Source organism: Cryptomeria japonica, chromosome 2 (genome assembly GCF_030272615.1).
Source record: "Cryptomeria japonica chromosome 2, Sugi_1.0, whole genome shotgun sequence".
NCBI lineage: Eukaryota > Viridiplantae > Streptophyta > Pinopsida > Cupressales > Cupressaceae > Cryptomeria > Cryptomeria japonica.
The window spans coordinates 551,815,158-551,838,026 of NC_081406.1; positions in this window are offsets into that span (position 1 = coordinate 551,815,158).

The window sequence follows — 22,869 nt, forward strand, 5'->3', positions numbered from 1 at the left end:
TTTATTAGAGCTAGATTATTTAACAAAAGATTAACCACTTCAGGAGATCCGTGATAGAAGCTCAAGGTGTAATCTTTAAGAAGGACAGTTCGAGATTTGATGGAAGTAACTATGCTATATGGAAGGACCAGATGGAAGTGCAAATGAAATGTCTTGGTGAAGATTATTGGAAGATTACGAAGAATGTTTATGTTGTTCCTCAGAATGGACCATCTACTCCTGATGAGGTTAAGGAAGCATAACACAATGTTAGAGCGAAGGAAGCATTGCTTAGTGCCCTGACTAATTCTGAGATGAAAAATGTAATGGGACTTCAGACCACACATGAGATCTGGGTGAAGCTTGAGGTGCTATATGAAGGTGATAAACAAGTGAAGGTTGCTAAGCTGCAGAGTTTAAAAGGAAAGTATGAGACATTGAAGATGGGAGATGATAAGAACATACACTCTTTTATGGCTAAGGTGAATGACCTTGTCCTAGGTATTAGATGTGCCAATGGAACCATTGAGGAAGATCAAATTGTTGCTAAGGTGTTGAGATCTTTGCCTCCTGCCTATAAACATAAGGTTGCTTCTATTGATGAGATCTGGAGTGTGACTACTATAACAAGAGATATGCTAGTTGGAAAGCTTGCTGCATTTGAGCTAAGTGAATTTGGAGAATCATATGGAAAGTCTGAGATAACATTTAGAACATCTGCATCTATATTTGGTAAGTAGAAATATGATTTCGATGAGTGCAAAATATCTAGATATGAAAGAGAGAGGAGAGAGATGGAAGAGCAAGAAAGGGAGCTGGATGAACTTGAAGCATTGATTGCCCGGAGATTGCCTAAAGGAGCTGGCAAGTATGATGGAAAGTTGCCTTTGAAATGTTTCTCTTGTAACAAGATAAGACATTTTGCTTCTAGATGCCTAGAGAGAATGGCTAAGTATGACATACATGATAAGTTTGACAAGTATGATAGGAATGATAGATATGACAAGCATGAGGAGTATGAAAAGCCTTACAAGCCTAACCGGAAGTATAGGAATCAAAAGAACTGTTATTATGCTGGTGATGAAGGTATTACAGATGAAGAATCTGAAGCAAATGAAGTTGTATTCCTTTCCATTAAGGAAGATGGACCTGTACCTATTGATTCCACTAGCTGTACTATTGAGGAGAAATCTTTAGCTGCTAAAGTTGAAGAGAAAGATGAATGGGTGATTGATAGCGACTGTTCACATCATATGACTGATGATAAAATAAATTTTGTAAGCATGGAAAGATATGATGGTGGAATAGTTAGATTTGGAGATGTAAAAGCTTATGTGATCCGTGGGAGAGGTTCTATTTCTTTTGATGGTAAACATAACATTGATGGAGTCTTTTATGTTGAAGGTTTGAAGCATAATCTATTGAGTGTTGAACAAATGGCTGATAAGGGTTATGATCTACAATTCAAGGATGAAAAATGCAAGTTTTTGAATGCCTCTGGTATAGAGATTGCATCTGGGACTAAGATTGAAGGTAACATTTTTCATTTGAATGCTGGTGAGAAAAGTTGTTTGATTGCTCAGATTGATGAGAGTTGGTTATTGCATAGGAGAATGTGTCATGTAAATTTTGATTCAATGATTAAGATCAGTTCTATACATGCTGTTAGAGATCTACCTAAGATTGTTAAGCTTGTTAATCCGGTATGTAAGGAATGTCAGTTGGGTAAGCAAACAAGAATTTTTTTCAAGAGCAAATAGTCTACATATGATGGATTGCTATATCTTGTGCATACTGACCTATGTGGACCTACAAATGGTAGAATTGTGTAGGGTGATAGATATTTTATGCTGCTAATTGATGATTAATCTAGGATGATGTGGGTTGTCTTTTTGAAGGAGACATCATAAGCATTTGATAAATTCAAGATATTCAAAGCTAAGGTTGAGATTGAGTTTGGATTGAAGGTGAAGTGTTTGAGATCTGATAGAGGTGGAGAATTTTGTTCCGGTGAGTTCAATTCATTCTATGAGAAGCATGGGTGTAATACCCCTACCCTAATCAGACCCTTTTTGACCTCGTTGACCACGGTTGATTTTTCAATGGCTTATGTGGATGGTTGATACATTGTGATTGTGATGTTTTACCCAAGTATTATGCTTTGGAGTGTGATTTGGTGAATATGACTATGCATTATTTCTTATTGAGGAGTAGATGTTGATTAGGCACTATTTCTTTGAATGAGTAGATGTTAATTCTGCTTATGCATTGTATTTTATAAATGATGAAATGTTAATTTTATTTATGTTACTAACAATGGACACACATTTACTTCATGTGTGAGTTGCACTATGTATACGTCGTCATGTATGTGTGGAAAGTCTATGGGGTGCAAGGAGATGATTTACCGTCATTCACTTCTGTGAGAAATGGAAAGTCACGATTCTCCTTCACCGGTGTGTTTACCATGTTGGTATATATATATGTATGTGTGGTTCATTGATACAGGAATTGCAAGTACAAGGTACCAACTCCACCTGGCTCCACAGGTCTGAGCGTACCTAATTAACCCAATGGAGTTCTTTGGAGGTTGTGTAGTGTCATAAGGAAGAGTGGCTTTTCAGTGAGGGCCGAAGCCCAAAGTGGCTACCATGATAACCCCTTGGAAGTTGAATAATAAGTAATAACTTAACTAATAAACTGGCGTTGAGTTTTAAAACATTGATCAAGATTAATTGTGCCCCACTCATGGTTGAGTGCTAGTATAGGCTTAAGATACAATGGGAAGGCGTGTAATGGCAAACCAACTGCCTTGTCTTCATGAAAGGTTGGTTGGATCCACATGAGTCATGGATGGGGGCCTATGGAGGCCTGCTAGTGTAATGCCCCGCTAGGAAACCCCAAAGGGATAAAGCTAAAACACACGAATGCAGTGCACATAATTAAAAAAAAAAAAAATTAAATATAACATAATGATACAATGAGCTATTATAAGCTTAGATGACACAACGAAAGACTAAACAATACCTAAGGAGTTTCCCAATGTGATTACTTAATTTAACATCTAACTCAACTCACGATATTTGATCCAAATAAGCATGTTAACTTAACTACATGTTATTACTTAAAACATGGATATAATTTGTTCAGTAAATTAGAATTATGGATAGTAGGACGCGTTCATCTATTATGGTTGAAGATGAGGCTAATATGAGGAAATTTACCCATTAAAGTTAAAACATAGATAACATGTGGACGTTCATTCATTAGAGTTAAAATATAGAAAACTTAACGAAGTTCATCCATTATAGTTAAAATATAGAAAACTTAACGAGGTTCATTCATTAGAGTTAAAGCTATGGTTAATCTGATTAAGTTCATCCAATAAATTTTAACTATTCATTATGTTCAATCTTACGTATGCCATGCATCTAATTTTATAACACACTTTAATTTCATTATAAACTAATGAGTTCTTTCCATGCATACTTAATTTCATTATTAATAACTGAAAATATTTCATTATTCTAATCTACATTCTTTCATGATCCAATTTTTTTTTTGCATTTAATATGATGACTAGACACATGTATTTAAAATTAATTTCATCTAATCTACTTGATACATTCTAACATAATGCCATCCATACATATTAAAAACAAAAGAGGAACATAAGAACATAAGCACCACATAACACCAAATTGATATCAGAGTTCTAGGGGTACATCTCCGGGTCTGCTCAACTGCAAGACCCCTCTGATCATTAAATAAGTTAAGAATTCATAAGGTTCACATCATTTACAATCCTTCCATCAAGGCGAACATAACCCATATACAAACGACCACATTGGTCAAATAAATACATAAATGATCCCTAAATAGGAAATGATCCAACTGAACATAATAGAAGCAAATACAAGGGTCCACTGGAGCATCCACAAAACTAAGTCATCGTAACCCAAGGTCTAGCATGGCATCAGGTTCTCACAAGGGCATAAGCAACATGACGACTCCACAAAAGTGCTTCTATCAAGACAACATAACCACACACTAGCGAACATAGGGGACAAGTGTCATCACACAACCTGGTATGGTTACCATGGCAGGTCTTCATAGGTTCCGACCCATCTGCTGGGTTACCCTAGCAACCTATTCCGAACCTTCGACCCATCGAAGCCTCATGTGGACTCACACATCATTTCGTGAAGACAAGGATGATGGTTTGCCATTTCAGGCATTCTCACAGTATGTCGAGTCTATGTTAGCACTCATCCCATGTGTGAGGCACAATTATCTTACTTAGTGATTCATTAACTAACTCTCTAATATGGTATTAGGTTATCACTTATTAGACACACTTTCGATGGGTTACCCAACAACCACTTTGGGCGCGGCCCCCAATCGAAAGCCACTTTTCTATACGACACTAGACCATACTCAACGAACTCCTAAACCCATACATACACAAGGTCAAACAACCAGAGTTCAAAATGAAGGAAACAACCATTTGGTCAAACACAACTTCATATAAGGTGCACTAACTGACAGTATTCTATCTAGAGACCTGACCAACTATGGTCAACCACAAATCATCGTTTGACACCCGCATACTGAACATGAATAGTTATAACACCGTCACAAGACAACCGTCAAACTCGAGATCGAGGACAGAAACAAGTATCCTAAATCAACCAAATGACAAGGTCCAATCAAACAAATCAAGGTTTTGCCATTACTTAAGCAAAAGCGAATACATAAATTTAAACTTGCATAGACAATAACCGGTAGAGACAATCTTTTCCCCTATTGATTTAAACATAAAAGTCAATCAAGTTTTCTAAATGATCTAAGTTAGATTGGAGTTATCTACCTCATCTAGGTACAGGTTGTTCTTGGTTTTCTAACTCACTAAGTTCGTGTGCATCAAAATATAACATAAATACATCATTACAAGTTTTTAAATCATGTTCACATGAATATAATTAAATAAACATTAACTGACTAAATATGATATTTAATCTTCAAATAAAACATCATTGTCATATTGGTTTGAAAATAATTTCTCCAAGTTCATTTTTCTAGAACCAAGTTACACTTTTCCAATTAAAAAAATATACATTTAAAAGAACTATAGAAATAGATAAACATTCCTAATGAAATATAATTCCCTTGCATATATTAAAACAAATACACAATCTAAAGATATTAATTAGTATATATATCTCTATATATATACGCCTAAATTAATAAATTAATGACTGAACAATCATTATTATATATTTGAAAATATACGCTAATTAGGAATCAACAATTAATATATAATTAATAATATATATTAATATAAAAATTATCGCAATTAACATATATTTAAAATATACATCAATTAATAATTAATAATTAATATATAATTAATCAAACATATTAATTAAAATTTAATAATATTAAACATTTTAAAAACAAAATTTAAATTTAATATATTATTTATTTAATTTTTTTCTACTAAAAAAATAATTAAAAAAATACCAATCAAAGGGCAGCCGCGGGCCCACCTTCCATCCACGAGAGTGGGGGCGGTCGTGCCCTAGCCGCCAAGCCTGCGGCCACCACAGTGGACGTAGACCCTTGGCCTCCACATAGTGGAGCAGGTGTCTTTGCGGCCACCGTGGTGGACGCAAACCCTCGACCTCCACATTGTGGAGCAAGGGTCTCTGTGGCCATTTACGTGGAGACAAGGGTCTCTGCGGCCACTTACATAGCCGCAGACCCTCGACTGCAAATCTGCGGAGAGGAGGGCGCGAGTTGAGCCTCGGCTGCTTCGCCCTTCAATGCAAAATCCGTCCCAAAATAAAATAAAAATAAAAATAAAATTTCGTTATAAATAATAGTTTTTCTATTATTTTAAAACAAAACTTTGAAAACAAAATTGAAAACCCCAAAATTCTTTAGAATTCACAGTCTGATACAGAGACTAAAAAAAGAAATTTTTCTATACAACTTTTAAAAAAACAAAACAAAATCCCAGACTTCATAAATTCACAATCTCATACAGAGACTAAAATATATCTTTTTGTACAAACTTAAAAAAATAAAAATAAAATGAAACCCCTGATTTCTTCAACCAAAAAAATCAATTTTAGGCAACGAGAATCATTGCTCACACATGATTCCACCATTTAGCCAAACTCTAGACTAATTTCTCAATGAAAAATAATCCTGAGAGCTTTTCAATGGAGATTTAAACCAAAACAAATACAGGGAGAATACCAAACCCAATATTTGATTAAGCAAAGAACTAAAATGACACACAGATTCCTACCTCATTTCGCAATCCTGATTGAGATTTGTTGCAGAGCCTAACCTCCAAGCTCCAGATCAATTCTTCTCTTTCAGAAATATGTTTCCCCAAAATTCCTCCAAACTTTTTTCAAAATGTCTCTCCGGGAATTATTTTTCCAAAAATTATTCTCCCCCAAAACATTTTGGTTAAATGGGAAAAGTTTTGACAAAAAAAATCCCATTTTTGCAATTAAAATATTTTTATTTCAAATACCATCCCAAAATTCTTATTTTTGAAGTTAAAATACTTTTACACAATTTATTTCTAATTTAGAAAAATCAAAATGCCTCTTCCTCAATTAATTTCTAATTTTCTTAATTTTAAGAAAACTATCATTTATATTTCAAATTATATAAAGAGGATAAATTTTTTTTGATTAAATAAAATCTCCAAATTCATTCTTTCAAAACTATATCAAATATAAATATAAAACTTGCTTTTCTAATTAAAATTGATTTTCTTTAAATAACTAAAATCAACCTTTCTATTTTTTTTTAAAGGCAAAGAGATTAAATTAATTGGGTGCACTCACAATACTAGTTTCCACTTTTTGACCAACTTTGACACTTAGATGAATATTTTGAAAAAAACCTTCACTTTCTGACACCTATAACTTTTAAACCGTTAAGAATTTGAAGATGATATAAACTAGTGATTTTTAACATCTTGTTTGTAGATTCTAAATATATTTTTTGCAAATTTGTTTGAATAAAATTTTATTGATTTTTCGATCTCCCTCAAAAAGTAGTTGTTTACAGCAAACAACATTTTTTAAGAGTGATGTGTATCCTGAAATGCATAATTTTTTTTCTATAAATGATAAAAACTTAATTCTTTTGAATTTTGGTTTGTAACATCAATACCCAAGGCATGCACTTGGTTTGATAGTGATATGTTGAATATTTTTTATTTTATTAAGTTTTGAAGTTTGACTAATTATAATTTGGATATAGGTGTACGTTTGAACACATAACTTGTTCTATATATATCAAAATTCAATTTTCTTTTTTTTGTTAGAAATAAAACACCAATACCTAGTGCATAGATATTTTTCAGAATTTTTTTGAATTAGTTTACTATTTTTCCCAATGCATTGAACAAATAATTTCATGTTCAGTGAAAAACCTACATTCATAAGAAATAAAATAAAAATATATTAATGAAATTAAATATATTAAAAGTTATACTATTTGGAAAGCATATAGTAAGGACTAAATACTTTAAAAAAAGACTTTTGAATGAATTAATTTGACCCCCCAAAAGCTAATGTAAAATTGGTTTTTAATCAACATTTGATAGATGCAAAGGAGACTCCATTGCAAGTATGATTTAGAAGTAGAGAGGTTCTATCCAAGAAATTTTGATCTAAGAGCCTTTGATTTAACTCTCTTCAATTAATTACTTCAAATGGGACCTCTTAAAGCTTAAATCATTATATTTTTTTAAAAATGTATGATTTCAGCAAAAATCAGGACGTACCAAAAAATGGGAACTAGCTTTGTGAGTTCACCCAATTCTATTTCAATTAAATTTAAATCTTTCCTTTCCAAAAGCATAAACAGAATAAATTAATCAATTAGAATTAACCACTTAATCAAACTAGATATCAACTTGAATTGAGCAATTCTAATTAACGATTAATCGCATAAAGGGAACCTATTTAATTTAGTCCCTTAATTACTAATGCGAAAACACACATTAAATCAAATTAAATATTAAGGATTAATTAATCAATTTAACCACACACAAACACACAACCCAAGAAAGCTAAACAGATAGACGAACTGCATATCCAACCAAAGGGAAGACCGACGATGACTGACGATGCTCACTTGAGTATGACTAAGGTCAAATGAGGGTCTTACGACCACCTAATCCAAACTCTAAGGGCCAAAGAGATACACTCAAACCTGTGAATCCAGGTGGAGACAAACCTCGCACCCATGCGGTACTGTACCTAAAATCTCTTGCAACCAAGAGTCATACATGCATACATATATATACTTAATGAAAGTGTTAGCCTGAGATTAATAACACGAAATAGGAGAACAAATAAATTTGCATACGAATTGGTCTGAAAACCCCATTAACAGGTAAGCACAAAATCAAAACATCTAACTATAACAAGATTACATGATAACTACCCAAGGTCAAATCGAGATTAGAATCTGATTAGGGCAGGAGTACTACAACTAGGATAACCCATACCAGCTATGCAAGGACACTCTTCCCATATGTTCACTAGTGCGTAGTCTTGTGTTGGTTTTACTTGGAGCACTCTTGTGGGAGTCATATTTATATGCTTATGCCTTATATGAGTACCTGATGTACATTTTAAACCATGTGATACTTTATTGTTGTTTTCTTGAGGGTCTTATTACTATCTCCTAGCACGAAGGGGTGGTTTCTTTTTTGGTTTCACTTCATTCCATTGCACTAGTTGGATCCTCTTTGTTCTTCTTGGATCATATTTGTATCTCTTGGACCTTATGTGATCGGTTGTATCATATGTTTATATGTATGACTTCACGACAGTTGTAATTTGATGTAACCTTTATGTATTTTTATGAGACTTGATGTTTAAGTGCAATTGTAATATTACGTTATCCTTGCATTGTAAAATTAATGTATTATGGTTAGATTTAGGTGTTAGGATTTCTATCTTCAATTAAAATTATTGTTGTAATATAATTGAATGTTTTATCATAAATGAAGCATATAAATGTTAGTGTTATCTCATGCAAATAATGAAACAATCATTGATTAGGGTAACTATGTTCCTAATTATTAAATATATTTCTTAAGTGGATTAATTGATCTTAAGTAAAGATTAGTTTAATTAAGTAATTCACGTTGGGAAACCTTTTAGGAGTTTGAGTTAAGTCTTCTGCTTGTGCTTGACTTCTATTGCAATGTTATTTCATACGTTTATGTGCTCTGTATTGTTTTAAAAAAATATTTCTCTTTTCGAGTATTTGTAGTTGTATCATTTAGGGTTTCTTGGTGGGGCATTACACTTGGTATCAGAGCTAAGGTTTGCAAACACCAGGATCTCTGGTGTAACTTTTGCCCTTAGTTTGATGTGCGGTATATATTCTTTTCGTTGCATGCTTGTCCTACTGATGTATTCTTGTGATTAATGAATAGGATCGTGAATATCTTATGTGTTTTGTGTTTTTTTTTTCTTACTTTATCTGAAAACCCTAAATGAGTGTAGCATGTGTATTCAGTTCTTTCTCTTCCTGATTGATGATTAGTGCTTGTTATGTGATTATATGTGCGTTGTTTTCTTGTAAGCTGTTTAGGTCTACAATTACTCTCATTTTCAGAGCTAATTGGATGTACCTTCTTAACTGATAGTATACTCTTTAGACTAGCTTATTAGATTGGATAATGCATTGCCTTAAGTCTGAAAGTATGGTTTTGCACTTGTGTTATACTTGTAATTGGACTCAGTGCCATAATTATGAGAACTTGTATAGAAAATGATGAGTGCATATTCAATGTGAATTAGATGTATTTCTTCCTTCCTCCTTATATCTAGAAATTAAAATATTTGTATTTTGTGTACTTATGGTTGGGTATGTTTTCTCATTGCGAACAAATGTTGTGATTTCCTGAAACCCTTATGTGAGCCTTGGAGAGGTTAGTGTGTACTTGAATGTTGGAAGATATATTGGATGGGTAAAAGGATCATGTTATTGTGGTATAGGAGGGAATTGGATATGTTTTCATTAAAGATTTCATTGTGTGTTTTATATGACCAACTCGAATAATGACCTGTATGAACAGTACAATAATGTAATTGCAGTTGTCATATCAAATTGACTTTGTATAAATAGGATGTGTAAATGAAGAATGTGTTTGATGTGCATGCATAACCATATATTAGTTAATTGGCAATTTAATTTTCCTTCTTCTCCTCATATTTTGACATTCAATGAATGGTCATAGTTAATGATATATTTTAATCAATTAGGAGTAGTGAGTGTTATTGATATAGGGTTAGTATGTAAGGAAAGATTGTTTTTATTAATATCATCTAGAAACTAGGACATTAGTGGCATCTTTAATATAAGGAAATATCATGATAAGCCAATTTGCATTCTTCTATATCAATAGTGAAATGGGAAAAAAAAGTACAATAAAGGTGATAGGCATATAGGGAGAAATCTAATCATATTGGTGTGAACTTGTTGGTTTACATGCATATGTGTGAATTGGTTGACTATCAAAATTCTCTCCCTCTTCTCTCTATCTAGTTATGAAGATTTATAGAAATGCTACTAAATGATGTAAATTGAAATTAAATAGAAATATTTAATTGTTTGATTAACGGATATTATGAGGCATATACTAAGGAATGTCTATTTCATTCTACATTGAAGATCAAAGTGTTGTGTTTTGCCTAGTAATGCATCATGTCAAGTAAGTAAGTAAATAGGATACTTTTTGCATATACTCTCTGGGTAGTCCATATGGTTTAGATGTTTGATAGATCATGATGGAAAAAAAAGTATTGATTAAGATAATCTCATCACTGCATGTAGAATGTGTATGGACAATAGGAAATTAATGTTTTGTGATTCCGTTTATTTTGAAAAATAGGATTCTTAGCTTCACAAAAATTTTGTGTAATTGTTAGGAACTATAAGAATGTTGTGTTTGGTCAGTAAAAATATAGAAATGATGTTACTTCCTTACCCTATTCGAGTTGGGAATTCTTGTAATATAGATATATGAAAATTTTGGGAAGGTGATACTTGTGATAGAGATATCGTGTGGTATGAGAGTTATGCTTTCAGTGTATATCCTTTATGTGTGAAAAGTCATATCTATACCCTACCCACATATGAATCGTTACATAAGAATAATTATATGAACGTTCATGTGTATAAAGATTGCATGGTATTAAATCATAGTAGTTAGTCTAATCGCCTTAGTATCTATTATTCATTCTCTAACACATTCAAGATGTGTGATCTTGGGTGTTGTGTAGTGGTTACTCCCTATGGTGTGGCTGAAAATGGTCACTTTCTTCGAGTTTTTATTGCGACAGTCTTTTGAATGTCTTTTGACTTGTGTTTTGTGGCTATGGGGCTAGCATTTTCTTTTGAGATTTCTTATGATGAAATGACCACTAAATTCTCATTTCTTATTATTTAAATTTGACACTTGTCATGTTTTCGATTTCGTTGATTTTCAAAATTGCCGACATATTTCTTATTTATCATCCTATTTGGCGACCATCATTCTGGATGACTTTCTTTTGAGATTTATGGTGGTCATTCTGAATGTTTGTTTTAACTGGCCCCAACTATGTGTTAAGTGTTATATCTATCATGTTCACTTGAACCTCTGATAGCGTGTTAAGGGAGAACACAATATAGAGTGGTTCTAGGCATAATGAGGTAACCAAATAGTAATGAGATTAGTTAAGAAATAAGTGTATTTTCTTTGATGAAATTGGTTTGTAATCATTTGAATCATAAGATGTAGTAGGAAGAAGTGTGAACTGGATCTAGTTAATTGTGTGATAAGCTTTAGATAAATATTAATGATCTACAAACCTATTGTTTCGTCAAGTGTTTGAAAACCCTACATGGGTACTAATTGAATTAAGTAGACATTAGATGGTTGGATGTAGGTAATTATATTCATTTCTTCTTTTGAATGAGGCTATATCTTGCCTTAGGAGTGATGTGTTGGTGTTGTGGTTGATGTGATTTTACACCATGAACCTTTATTCATTCAATGTGTATGCATTGTGTACCTTAGAGGTAGTATGAAATATTAGTTATGCCTGAATTTTAGAGTTAGATCTTAGCATATGTTGTGGCTAACCTAGTAATGCAGGGAAGTGTGTATATGTAGGATGTTGTAGTAGACATGTAAATATCATCTTTATGATGCTTATTGATGTAAAATAAATGTTTTCATGTTTGGATAGACTAAGTTATGATAAATCATACAATATGATATGTATACTTTTGGGATAAGGACTTTTGTAGAAGATATTTTCTTGCATGAATGCATGTTGGAATAGTGGTTCTTAGAAGTTGAACGAGGGTGTTAGTATGTTTAACCTAGGTAATAAATGATGAAGCATTTTGTTGTAATTATTTTAGCACATTGATTTCCCGTTATTGTGGAACATAAAAGGAAGATTGTTCAATGTTAATTTATTTGAGTGAAAAAAATGTTTATATAAGATAGTTGACTTGGATGTTGATTTCTATACATTAATATATTGATTTTGTGGATTGCATTTTCCTTAAGACAAGTTAAGATTTTGGGTTATGTTATGTGAGTGCTATGACTTATGTGTCCTTTTTGTCTCATCTTAGCCTTGCGACTTTGATGCAGGAGAATCCCTGGTCGATGAGTAATCTTGCATCAACCAAAAACATTTCCTTTCAATTTTTTTCTTGTTTAGTTCTTTGTGCAATTTCAGTATTCTTATTGATATGTACTGGTATTTGCTTGTTCTTCGTGGCAGATCTTGTTTACAATTTCCTGGCGGTTTCATGTGGTTGATTCCAAATTTATAGTTCATTTGGGTTCTTCTTTGGTCTATTATCTCTTCCGGTTGGCTATTTCTAGGTTCCTAGGACAGTTCTTGTGCTTATCAGTTGGTTTTCCTTCATTACCGATGTGATTCTTGGCATATTGATCCATCTTGGGTCTTGTTTGATGTTCTTTGGCATGTGGTCGACCTTTCTGCTGAACCGTATCACTTGGTTGTTATTTTCTGAAAAGATTTATTAAATCTTAGGGCCAACCTAATTACACGTTTCATTTTCCTGTATCGATGAATGTAATCTTTTGAGGCCGACCAAAATATGTTCTGGTGGGTATAAATATGATGTTATTTAATCATTTGTAGGGGCAAGGGAAGTAGAACTGAGAATAAGGATTGAGATTGGCATGTTGTGATCTAGTTGATTCTTAGAGTCCCAGTTGGATTGTATCTAGCTTGAAGTTTGCATGTAACCAGTTAACCACCAGATGTTCTTTGATGATAATATGAAGATTGCTGGATGATTGCTGGAAGTTCTAAGGCTATAATCTAATCCATTTTTATGATTTTGTCATGTTTTCTTACTACTTTTGTTGTGTCTCTCTTGCTGCATAAGCCGGTTGACTCATTTGAGGGTCTTTACTAGTTATGGACTGACTGGTGGAAGAATCGTTTGCGAACATTGAGGCATTCCTTGAGGTGGACAGATCACCGATTGGAGGTAGGCTAAGTTTGTGTTTAATAGATTACTAAGGGGAGGCAATTGAAACCGATAGTCAAATCATTGAGTTGAGGCATTTCGCCGGGGTGGAAGGAGAGATGCCGCCGAGGAGAAAAAACTCCCAGAGGGTAGAATAGATGATGGAAGACTTCAAGAATGAAGTGAGGAATGAAATCCGAAATGTTTTCACTGGTTTGCGAAGAAACCCTGATTCTGAGGATGAATATGAGGAAGACGGTGAAGAGCTTGAAGAAGATGAAGGACCAGAAAATGAGAGAGAGGAAAGATTCCTGAGAGCAGTGGCACAAGCAAGTAAAATGCATAAAGTTGAGGTTTCTAACTTTTCTGGAATGCTGAACCCAGAGGATCTGATCGATTGGATCTGAGATTTGGAGGACTACTTTGAGTTTGAGGATGCCAAGGACCCGCAGAGAGTCCAGTTGGCATAGACCAAGTTGAAAGGACATGCTGCCTTGTGGTGGAAAGAGTTGCAGAAAGATAGAGTGGAGAATGGTGAATTAAAGATCACCCGGTGGAGAGAGATGGTTGCAAGGTTGAAGGCCAAGTTCATATCGGGAGACTATGAATTGGAGTTGTTCAAGAAGTTGCAGAACCTGAAACAGAAAAACATGACTGTGAAGGAATATACTGAGAAATTCTACAAGGTGGTAATCAAATTTGGACATAGAGAGATTGACAGAGAAAAAGTGGCAAGGTACATCAATGCACTTGCTTATAACATGCAATATGAGATGAGTAGGTTGAAGGTTTCAACAGTTGAAGAAGCTTACCAGTATGCTTTGAAGGCTGAGGAGAAGGTGAGAAGAAGACAACCGAATAAGGGAAAGGAGAAATTCAAGATGAATGATAGTATGAAGAAACTAGTCGAAGAAGAGGAGGCAAAACCTAAGTGGAGTAAAGAACTAGAGCAGACGACACTGAGGAAAGGTAGAAGCAGTACTGGTAGAGAATTTCTTGGCAAATACTTCAAGTGTGGAGAAACTAGACATAGATCCTATGAATGTAAGCAAGGAATGACAAGAGGTTGTGTGGCAAGTGAAGAATCGGATGGTACCGAATCTGACTATGCACCAGAGCAAGAAGAAACCCTTATGTTCAGAAGAAAGGATACCGGATCTACTCGGAGGAGGAGTCTTTTCTGGACGGTATGCAAATCAGGTGGTAAGTGTTGCAAGGTCATTGTAGATAGTGAGAGTATTGATAATTTAGTATCTGAGGAGATGGTTGAGAAGCTTGGGTTGAAGACGCTTGAGCATCTTTATCCTTATGAGGTAAGTTGGTTACAAGATGATTAGAAGATATAGATAAAGGAGCAGTAATGGGTGAGTTTCAATATTGGGCCCTTCTGAGACGAAGTTTTATGTGATATTGTGTCAATGAATGTTTGTCATGTCTTGTTGGGAAAACCTTGGCAGTATGATAGAGGAGCTATTTATGACTGTAGAAGAAACCTAGTTACTATTGAAAATGATAGGAAGAAGTTCACATTGATTTATTTGAAGGAGAAAGAGAAGGAGGTGAAGAATCTGAGTCTTGGGAAAAGTTGCAGGAAACTGGTGGCAGAGGTTATATCGAAAATTTTGAAGGAACTAGTGGTAGAGGTTATACCAAAAGGTTTGACAGAACCGGTTGCAAAGGTTATACTAGAGGTTTTGAAGAAAGATTTGTTAGAATCAGTTGTAGAGATTATACCGGTGGGTGACATGAGTTGGCAGAAGGATTTGACAGATGAGTCTAATGGACAGATGGAACCGGATGACAGAGAACTGACAGTAACAAATCGGATAAGGTCTTGTGGAAGAACCAAGTCAAAATTGTAGAAGCAAAGGCAATGTGCAGATCTGAAGCGAAGAAAGAGAAACAAAGAGAGGCTGGTGGAAGCACCGAGAGAGATAGAGTAGAGATTGATAGCTAAAGAAGATGTTTGAATAAGAAATGAGCATGAGATCTTCATTCCGAATCCTTTTAGATGTTCAAGAGTTGCCTCTCATGGAACATATTTTTCTACCTGGGTTGTCTGATGCAGGAGCATCCCCGATCGATGAGCAATCTTGCATCAACCAAAAACATTTCCTTTCAATTTTGTTCTTGTTTAGTTCTTTGTGCAGTTTCAGTATTCTTACTGGTATGTACCAGTAGTTGCTTGTTCTTTGTGGCAGATCTTGTTTGCAGTTTCCTGGTGGTTTCATGTGGTTAATTCCAGATTTTTAGTTCATTTGGCTTCTTCTCTGGTCTGTTCTCACTTCTGGTTGGCTGTTTCTGGGTTCCCGGGATAGTTCTTGTGCTTACCAGTTGGTTTTCCTTCATTACCAATGCGATTCTTGGCGTGTAGATCCATTTTGGGTCTTGTCCAATGTTCTTTGGCATGTTATCGACCTTCTTGCTAAACCACATCACTTGGATGTTATTTTTCAAAAAGATTTCTTAAATCTTAGGGCCGACCTAATTACACGTTTCATTTTCCTGCATTGGTGAATGTAATCTTTTGAGGGTGACCCAGATATGTTCCGGTGGGTATAAATATGATGTTATGTAATCATTTGTAGGGGCAAGGGAAGTAGAACTAAGAATAAGGATTGAGATTCGCATGTTGTGGTCTGGTTGATTCTTAGAGTCCCGATTGGATTGTATCTGGCTTGAGCCTGCATGTAACTAATTAACTACCAGATGTTCTTTGATGATAATATGAAGATTGCCAGATGATTGCTGAAAGTTCTAAGGCTATAATCTGATCTATTTTTTTGAATTTGTCATGTTTTCTTACTACTTTCGTTGTGTCTCTCTTGCTGCATAAGTTGATTGACTCTTTTGAGAGTCTTTACCGGTTATGGCTGCATCAGACTTCTAGGAGTAAGTCGAACCCTAGGGGGAGGATGTAATACCCCTACCCTAATCATACCCTTTTTGACCATGTTGACCATGGTTGACTTTTCAATGGCTTATGTGGATGGTTGATACATTGTGATTGTGATGTTTTATCCAGGTATTATGCTTTGGAGTGTGATTTTGTGAATATGACTATGCATTATTGCTTCTTGAGGAGTAGATGTTGACTAGGCACTATTTCTTTGAATGAGTAGATGTTAATTCTGCTTATGCATTGTATTTTATAAATGATGGAATATTAATTTTATTTATGTGTTACTAACAATGGACTAACACATTTACTTCATGTGTGAGTTGCACTATGTATACGTCGTCATGTATGTGTGGAAAGTGTATTGGGTGCGAGGAGATGATTTCTCGTCACTCACTTCGGTGAGACACGAAAAGTCACGATTCTCCTTCACCAGCGTGTTTACCATGTGGGTATATATATATGTATGTGTAGTTCAGTGATACCTGAATTATAGATACAAGGTACCGACTCCTCCTGGCTCCATAGGTCTGAGCGTACCTAATTAACCCGATGGAAGTGGAGGAGATGATTTTAAGGCCCTAAATGTCATCCCTAGCCTTGCTCGATTATGAGTCTTGTCAGTCATTTGTCAACCCTGTCGGATCGCCAAGTAGGCCACCTTTCTGACATTGGTATGTGGGTCATGTCTCTGCTTTGTTTAGTTGAGTTTGCGTGTTATGTGTTTTGTGAATTTGATTATTCTCTTCTTGTGTTAGTTAATGTGAAATTAATTATTAATACCTTATGGTTATTAATAATTAATGTGTATTGCGTTTATTAAATTAAATTAAGAATAAATTATTAAGAGCACTTTTGTGGTTAAATAGACAATCAATTATTCTTAATTGTTTAGTTAAGGTGATTGTTGATTTATTAGTGGAGTTTATATTATGTCTTGAGTATTTGTTTAAAAAAAAAGAAAAGAAAGTAAGTTAATTTTTACTTTTTAGTAATTAAAATATTTAATGGCTTTTGGTGTTTTAAGAAAATAATAGAATTTTTAAATATAAATCATGTAAATTTTTTAAATAAAATTAGATTTTCAATTTTCTTGAAAAAGTGAATTTGTGCCCTGAAAGAGATTTTTGGATGAAATTTCTTTATAATTAATTTTTTTTTCTAAAAGAGGGATTCTTTTCTCATTATGGAGAAATTCTTCCTCTCTAATGGTTATGGGGGTTTTGCTGGAAGCTCTGGCATTTTTGGGGGATTGGGTGCTCTTCTCAAATTTTTCTTCTTCCAGGAAAGCAATGGAAGGTTGGAAATTTTAAAAACTTTTGTTTGTTTATTTCCTTGTCAGTTATTTTTCTGCTTTCCCTCTCTATTTAGGAAGAAAGAATGGATGGAGAAATTTGGTTATCATTTCATATGCTATTCTTTCCTGTCTTTTGTTTTGTGTTTTGTGTTTTGTGAATTTGGAAATGGGGGTTTTAGTTTTCCCAATTTTTGGAGCAGATGAAATGGGGGTTTGTTGTTAAATCCAGCTTGTGTTGTGAGTTTGTTTAAAAAAAAAAATTGGTTTGAAATGCTAGATGGATAATAAGATTTTAAATTTTAATAATCTCCAGGAAGACAATTTAATTTTAGGAATTTGCTGTTGTAGTTTTTATCCTGCTGAGAGAGAGGATTTATCAAATTGAGTTTGAGGATTTTTCTATTTAAATACAACTCTTTGTTTGAATTATTAATATCTCTGTTTTAGAATTCTGAGATAAAATTTAAAAAAAAATTCAATTAAAAAAAAATTGTTTGTGGAGAGGCCACGACCTGGAGCCAAACCCCACGTTGTGGGGAGAGGCCACCCACAGCCGTGGTCGTCTCTCTACCCATAGCTCTGGGGAGAGGCTACCACTACTGTGGGCACCCTCCTTCCACAATAGTGGGGAAGGCAACCCACAGGGTGGGCGCCTCTCACTCCAAGTTGTGGGTTGGGAGGTAAACCCCCCCAGCATGGGTAACATGCCCATGGTATTTGTTGTTTCAACTTTTCTTTTATTTGCTATTAATATAATTCCTGCAGTCACTGCGTTTTTCAATATAAATTAAATACGATATATGTGTGTGTGTGTGTGTGTGTGTGTGTAATATGTATTTTGGAATTAGCAATACGAATCAAATGTTAAGGATTGATTGGATATAACTATAATTTATTTTGGGAAAATAAAGTTTATATTGATAGTCATCAATTAAATTGAGTCGATATGATTTTTAATTGAAACTATCTATTTTGACTTAAATAATGATTTTAGTTTTCAAATATATTTTATTGTTATTTTCATTAATTATAAACTTGAATGCAAATGAAACTTGTTTATAGTCAAATTGGCTTTAATTGAAGGGATCTATATTTGTTTTAAATGATGGCCTATTTAGTCTACAAATTGCTTTTATTCCTTTAAAGGGTGTATGTTATTTAAATGGAAGTGAGTCCTATGTTGATCATTTTTGGTTTGGAGATTTAATGGCTTAATTTTATTTAAAGGGAAAATTTTCTTGCGTGTGTTAGTATGGATTTTAAATCAAGCATTGGACAAGTCTATTTGGGTGTATATTGACTTAGACCGTTTTCATGCGTTTTTCCCCCTATTGTGGATTTTCTTATCTTGGAGGAATTAGTTTATTGAAAGAGCTACAATTAGATAACATTAGATTTTAATTATATTTTGAATGATCGTTATGATTCCTTAACATGGATATGTTTAGTGTGCAAGTGAACCTTTTTGAGTATTTATTCTGATTGAAGGATTTTGGTGTTTGATTTGAAAAGAGTCATTTTCATGATTCATGTTGGTATGTTGTTGAATGCGAGTTTGTCGTGCAAGATAATTGGTTAAGTGTTGATTGTGGTTGTACTTGCTTTACTTTGGTTGTGGTCTTGTCATGTAAAAAGACCAGTTGCCTGTTTCACACCTCCAGTTGGTTTAACTTTGGTAGAAGGTTTGTATGACCAAGTTGTTTTTCATTTTTTTTTTTGAACTCCCTATGTCAGTTGGATTTTGTGTTTTTCCTTGGAGTTCTTTGGAGGTTGTGTAGTCTCATAAGGAAGAGTGACTTCTAAGTGGGGGACGAGGCCCAAAGTGGCTGCCAGGATAACCCCTTGGAAGTTGAGTAATAAGTGATAACCTAATTAATAAACTGGGGTTGAGTTTTAAAATATTAATCAAGATTAATTATGCCCCACACATGGTTGAGTGCTAGTATAGACTCAGGATGTAGTGGGAAGGCTTGGAATGATAAACCAACTACTTTGTCTACATGAAAGATTTGTTGGGTCCGCATGAGTCATGGATGGGGGCCGGGGGTTCAGGAGAGGCTACCACAATAACATAGGATGGGGGCCAAGGCCTATGGAGGCTTGCCAAGATAACCCATACCAGCTATACGATGACACTCTTCCCTTATGTTCACTAACCCGTAGTCTTGTGTTGGTTTTACTTGGAGCACTCTTGTGAGAGTCATATTTGTATGCTTATGCCTTATGTGAGTACCCAATGTACTTGTTAGACCATGTGATTCTTTATTGTGGTTTTCTTGAGGGCCTTATTACTATCTCCTAGCACAGAGGGGTGGTTCCTTTTTGGGCCACATGGTTGGGTTGTAGTGCCACTTTCTATTGTGTATTTTCTTCATGCTTTCTTGCGAGGGATTAGCTTCACACGTTCTCCAAATGTATCTCTTGGTTTCACTTCATTCCATTGTACCAGTTGGATCCTCTTTGTTTTTCTTGGATCATATTTGTATCTCTTGGACCTTATGTGGTTGGTTGTATCATATGTTTATATTTATGCCTTCACGACAGTTGTAATTTAATGTAACCTTTATGTATTTTTATGAGACTTGATGTTTAAGTGCAATTGTAATATCACGTTATCCTTGCAATGTAAAAACAATGTATTATGATGAGATTTAGATGTTAGGATTTCTATATGTAATTAAAATCATTGTTGTAATGTAATTGAATGTTTTATCATAAATGAAGCATAGAAATGTTAGTGTTATCTCGTGCAAAGAATAAAACAATCATTGATTAGGGTAACTAAGTTCCTAATGGTTAAATATATTTCTTAAGTGGATTAATTGATCTTAAGTAAGGATTAGTTTAATTAAGTAATTCACGTTGGGAAATCCTTTAGGAGTTTGAGTTAAGTCTTCCGTTTGTGCAACTTCTATTGCAATGTTATTTCATACGTTTATGTGTTCTGTATTGTTTAAAAAATATATATTTTACACTCTTTTCGAGTATTTGTAGTTGTATCCTTTAGGGTTTCTTGGTGGGGCATTAGAATGGGATTAGAAGACAATTATTTGCTCCTAGAACCCCTCAGGAAAATGGAGTTGTTGAGAGGAAAAACATAACTATTTTGGATGCTGCAAGGACTATGTTGATTGAAGGAAATGTTTCGAAGATCTACTGGAGAGAAGCTATTAGTACTACTGTTTACACATTCAACAGAGTTCACATCAAAGAAGATATCGGTAAGACCCCATATGAGCTTTGGTTTGGTCATGTTCCTACTATGATATATTTCAGAGTATTTGGTAGAAAATTTTATATCAAAAGAGATGAGGATATAGGAAAGTTTGATGCTAGAAGTGATGAAGGATTTTTCTTTAGATATTCTACAAAGAGCAAGGCCTAGCGGTGCTACAATAAGAGACTGAGAAAGATAGTAGAAAGTGCAAATGTGAAAGTGGGTGAGAACCTTGGGAAAGAGATCAGAGCATGTGGTTATGATTATAGATAACATTTTGTTTTAGCCCCTTTTTAGCCTTAAGAGACTAAACAGAATGATCCAGTAGAGACTGTGAATCTGGATGCTGCTACTATTGGTGAAGGAGTGCAGGAACTTGAGAATCAGAAAAATCAGAAGACTCTGAGGTATGTAAGAATGAATCATTCTGAAAATCAGATCATTGGTGATAAGAATAAAGGTGTGATGACTAGAAGAAGGCTAGCTACTAAAGAAGTATGCTTGATTTCCAAAGTTGAAAAAAAAGATGTTTCTGAAGCCTATAAAGATGAAAGTTGGATGAGAGATATGGAAGAAGAACTAGATCAGATTGAGAAGAATAATACATGGGAACTTGTGCCTAGACCTAAGGATACAAATGCTATTGGTACTAAATGGGTATTCAGAAATAAATTGAATGAAGCTAATGAAGTTGTCAGAAATAAAGCTAGATTGGTCTGCAAAGGATACTCACAACAAGAAGGGATTTATTATGTGGATACTTTTTCTCTAGTTGCCAGACTTGAAGCTGTTAGATTGTTACTTGCTTATGCTGCTTATAAAGATTTCAAGGTATATCAAATGGATGTCAAATCTGCCGTTTTGAATGGTGATCTTGAGGAAGAAGTTTACATTGAACAACTTGATGGATTTTCACTGTTAGATGATGGAGACATGGTATGTAAGTTTAAGAAATCTCTATATGGATTGAAACAAGCTCCTAGAGTCTAGTATGCTAGACTAGATAAATATTTGTTGAAATTGGGATTTAGTAAAGGTGCTGCTGATATTAATCAGTATTTTAAGATAGAAAATGATAACATCCTGATTGTTGAAGTCTTTGTTGATGATATTATCTTTGGTGGTGATGATAACTTAAGCATGAAGTTTTCTGGTGATATACAAAAGGAATTTGAGATGTCTATGATTGGTGAGATGATTTTTTTTTTAGATTTGCAGATTGCACTGACATGAAAAGGTATATTTATATCTCAAACTAAGTATGTGAAGGAATTGCTGAAGAAGTTTGGATTAGATGACTCCAAACCGATTGGAATTCCTATGGTGACTGGTTGTAAACTGTCTATAAATGATGAATCTCCTAAAACTAATTAGAGTTTGTACAGATCTATGGTTGGTGGACTGTTGTATCTTACTCAGACCAGGGAAAACATTATGCATGCTGTGTGCATGGCTGCTAGATATCAAGCTGATTCAAAATAGAGTCATGTCACTACTGTGAAGAGGATATTTAGATACTTGAAGGGAACTGTGGACTATGGTTTATGGTATTTGAGGAATGATGATTTCATGCGATGTGCCTACACTGATGTTGATTGGGCTGGTGATGTAGATGACCAGAAGAGCACTAACGATGGGGCATTATTTTTGGGAAAGAAATTAGTTTCATGGGCTAGCAAGAAAAAAGATCCAGTGTCCTTATCTAATGCTGAAGTTGAGTACATTGTTGCTGCTAGTAATTGCACTCAGGTAGTTTGGATGAAGCAAATATTGAAGGATATCAGAATTATTTATGATGATCCTAGTGTTATGTATTATGATAATTCTAGTACCATTAAAATGTCAAAGATTCTAGTGCAACATTCAAAGACTAAGCATATGCCAATCAAATATCATTACTTGAGAGAACAAGTCAGTGAA